We start from the raw sequence: 4367 nt of genomic DNA on the forward strand, positions 1-4367 counted from the left end.
ATAGTAGATCATATGGTTGATCTATATGATGTAGGCCATACCTATAGGTCATACTTACACAGAAACAGCTCTTACAAACTGTTAAAAATTAGATAGGTCCAGGATCCCAGTGTATAAAGTGCTTTGCAGTTCTTTGAAAAGATTCTTTTCGTATCTCCCTATTTTCTGGTTACAATGTATGTGAAGTCAATATATCATAAGTTTTTGATCTATTGACTAAAAAGGGAACATTGGACATATGGAACTGTTATTTAGAGAGAAATCCTTTAGATTACATGTAAAGTCAGAAATGTGGGGAATATGATTAAATTTTAAAATCCACCTCCTTATAAACTCTCCTAAAGCAACAACAAAGGGATGAAAACAAACAAACCAACAAACAAGCAAACCCATAAATCTCTGAGAACATAGATGCTGGTAAAGGATGTAACAGCCAGGAAGAGTGTGATATGAAATTCTGGAATGTGGAAAACTGAAGGGTGAGTGATAACCAACTTCACAGACCAGTTCAGGTGGAACTTGAAGTGTGGACATGGGCAGCCAGCAAAAAGCAAGCCCATCTGTCCCACAAAACCCCTGAAGGCTTGGAATTTTGAAGTAACAGGTTGGGATGTGGCTGAAAACAGAACTGATTCAGTCCTTAAAAGGAGCAGTTAGAGCCACAGATAGTTTCTCACTTTTTGAACCCTCTACAGTTTAGTGGAGAAGGATGAATATTTCCCTGGTAATAGGCTGGTTATGAAGGCTGATATGCTATGTGGTGAGACCCCCTTACCTCCTCCAGCTTCAACCCTGGCAGCAAGTCTCATTTCACCAAGGCAGGAGTTTGGAGGAGTTGTCATTAAGGAAATTAGTCAGTCCAAGAAAAATGTCAGAAAAGAAATTGACATTTATGTGTCTCCCAATGAAATGACTCAGTCTTTACCTGATTACTCTAGAGAGACATGCACAGAAATGATTAGTCAATCAAGGATCACCAGATGATGCTGTTATCATTAAAGGTAGACACTAAAACAAATACCTATACACATACATATGTATCTATCTATCACCTATCCTCTATCATCCTATCTATCTATGTACAACCATGAATAACAAAAAAATGTATAAGCATTATATTACTAACCTAAAGGGAGCTGATTCAAACCCACCCAGAAGCTCCTGGGAGTAGGGTCTGGCCATCTGCTTCCAAAAGATCACAGCCTGAAAATCTTATAGAGCACACTTCTTCTCTGAAGTCTGTTTCTTTGCAGCATATTTACCCAGTGCAGTATGTCTTTTGATTTCTTGACTGGTGCTTCCATGGGTGTTGATTGTGGGTCCAAGTAAAATGAAGTCCCTGACAACTTCAATCCTTTCTCTATTTATTGTGATATTGCTTACTGGTCTAGTGGTGAGGATTTTAATTTTCTTTATATCAAGACGTAATCTGTCTGAAAAATTGTATTCTTTGATCTTCATCAGTAAGTGTTTCAAGTCGTCTTCACTACCAGCAAGCAAGGTTGTGTCACTTGAATATCGTAAGTTATTTATGAGCCTTCCTCTGATCCTGATGCTGTGTTCTTCTTCATATAGTCCAGCTTCTCTGGTTATTTGTTTAGCATATAGATGGAGTAAGTATGGTGAAAGGATAAAACACTGACACACACCTTTCCTGATTTTAAACCATGTTATCCCTCGTTCTGTTCAAATGACTGAGTCTATGTACAGGTTCCTCATAAGCACAATTAATTATTCAGAATTCCAATTCTTCTCAATGTTATCAATAATTTGTTATGATCCACACAGTAAAATGCCTTTGCATGGCAATAAAACACAGGCAAACATCTTTCTGCTAGTCTTTGCTTTCAGCCAAGATCTATATGACAACGGCAATGATATCGCTAGGTCCAAGTCCTCTTCTGAATCTTGCTTGAATTTCTGGCAGTTCCTTGTCTATATATTGCTGTAACTGTTTTAAAATTATTTTCAACATAATTTTACTTGTGTGTGATAATGATATTACTTGACAATTTCCACATTCTGTTGGATCACCTTTCTTTGGAATGGGCAAAAATATGGATCTCTTTCAGTCATTTGGTCAAATAGCTATCTTCCAAATTTCTTGGCATAGACAAGTCAGCACTTCCAGAGTCGCATCTGTTTATTGAAACATCTCAACTGCTGTGGTAGGTAAGGTTGTGTGTCATCTTGGCTGGGTCATGATTTTGAGTGGCTTGGCTGCTGGATGTAGTTATTCTCTATGATGAGATTACTGTGAACAGCTAAAGGGGAGTTAAAGGGGAGTTACTGTTGGAGTGTGTCCTGCTTCCAGTATATGTGGGGAAGCTTTGGAAAAGATCTCTAGCTTTTTGGCACATTTGGATCCTGCATTTGGCTGTCTTCATCTCCAATTCCTGGACTTGAACCAATGGCCTGCCATGTTGCCTGCTGATCTTGGGATAGTGCCATCTTACCTGCCACTCTTGGGTTTTTTAGCCTCAGCAGCCAGTAGCTGCATGAGTCAGAAGAAGCCTTTACCTCCAGTGGACCTGGGCCAAGAGGCAGAGTTTGAAGCCCGAAGCCCAAAGTCCAGGGGATTTCACCCAGCCCTTGTTAGGTGCCTTCAATTTAGATCTGACTCATAGTGACCCTATGTTCTATAGAACGAAACACTGCTCAGTCTTGAGTCATCCTCACAGTCCTTGCTATACTTGAAACCATCATTGGAGCCACTGTGTCAATCCATCTTGTTGAAAAGGGTCTTCCCTTTTTTTGCCTGATCCTCTACTTTACCAAGCATGGTCCCTTCTGACAACATGACCAAGGTAGGTGAGACGAAGTCTGGCCATCCTTGCCTCCAAAGAGCATTACGGCTGTACTTATTCCAGGACAGATTTGTTTGTTCTGGCAGTCCATGGTATTTTCAGTATTCTTTGTCAACACACGACTCAAAAGCATCAATTCTTCTTTAGTCTTCCTTATTCATTGTCCAGCTTTCATGTGCTTAGAGGCAATTGAAAATACCGTGGCTTGGGTTAGGCTTATCTTAGTCTTAAAAGTGACATCTTTGCTCTTCAACACTTTAGAGAAGTCTTTTGCAACAGATTTACCCACTGCAATATGACATGTGATTTCTTGACTGCAGCTTTCATGGATATGGATCCAAGTAAAATGAAATCTTTGACAACTTCAGTCTTTTCTCCATTTATTATGATGCTGCTTATTGGTCCAGGTGTGAGGACTTTTGTTTCCTTTATGCTGAGGTGTAATCCATACTATAGACTGTGATCTTTAAGTCTTCCTCAGTAAGTACTTCAAATCATCTTCACTTTCAGCAAGCAAGGTTGTGTCATTTGCATATCACAGACTATTAATCAATCTCCCCTCAGTCCTGATGCTGCCTTCTCCTTCAAACAGTCTGGCTTCTTGGATTATGTGCTCAGCATAATCAATCAATACAGATTGAAGAAATATGGTGAAAGGATACAGCCCTGAGGCACACCCTTCCTGATTTTAAACCATGCATTATCCCCTCATTCTATTCGAATGACACCTCCTGGTCTGTGTACAAGTTCCTCATGAGCACAATTAAGTGTTCCAGAATTTCCATTCTTCACCACATTATCCATAATTTGTTATGATTCACACATTTGAATGCTTTTGAATAATCAAAGAAACACAGGTAAACATCTTTCTTGTATTCTTTGCTTTGAGCCAAGATCCATCTGACATCAGCAATTATACCCCTCATTCCAGGTCCTCTTCTGAATCCAGATTGCATTTCTGGACGTTCTCTGTCAATATACTGCTACAACTGTTTTTGAATTATCTTCAGCAAGATTTTACTTGCATGTGATATTAATGATATTGTTTGATAATTTCTACATTCTGTGAGATCACCTCTTTGGAATGGGTACATATATGGATCTCTTTTAATCAGTTGACCAGGTAGCTGTCTTCCAAATTTCTTGGTGTAGATGAGTAAATGCCTCCAGCATAGCATCCATTTTTTTAAACATCTCAATGAGTATTCCATCAATTCCTGGAGCCTTGTTTTTTGCCAATTCCTTCAGTGCAGCTTCAACTTCTTCCTTCAATACCATTGGTTCTTGGTCATTTGCCACCTCCTGAAATAGTTGAACAGTGACCAGTTCTTTTATGTACAGTGACTCTGCGTATTCCTTCCATCTTCTTTTGATGCTTCCTTCATCATTTAATGTTTTGCCAATAGAATCTTTCAATATTGAAACTAGAGGACTGAATTCTTTTTCTTCAGTTATTTCAGCTTGAGAAATGCTGAGCCTGTTCTTCCCTTTTGGTTTTCTAACTCCAGGTCTTTGCACATTTCACTATAATAATTGACTTTGTCTTCTTGAGCTGCTCTT

This window comes from Orycteropus afer, unplaced genomic scaffold, assembly GCF_000298275.1.
Source record: "Orycteropus afer afer isolate SDZICR_OR568_19922 unplaced genomic scaffold, OryAfe1.0 scaffold00101, whole genome shotgun sequence".
Taxonomy (NCBI): domain Eukaryota; kingdom Metazoa; phylum Chordata; class Mammalia; order Tubulidentata; family Orycteropodidae; genus Orycteropus; species Orycteropus afer.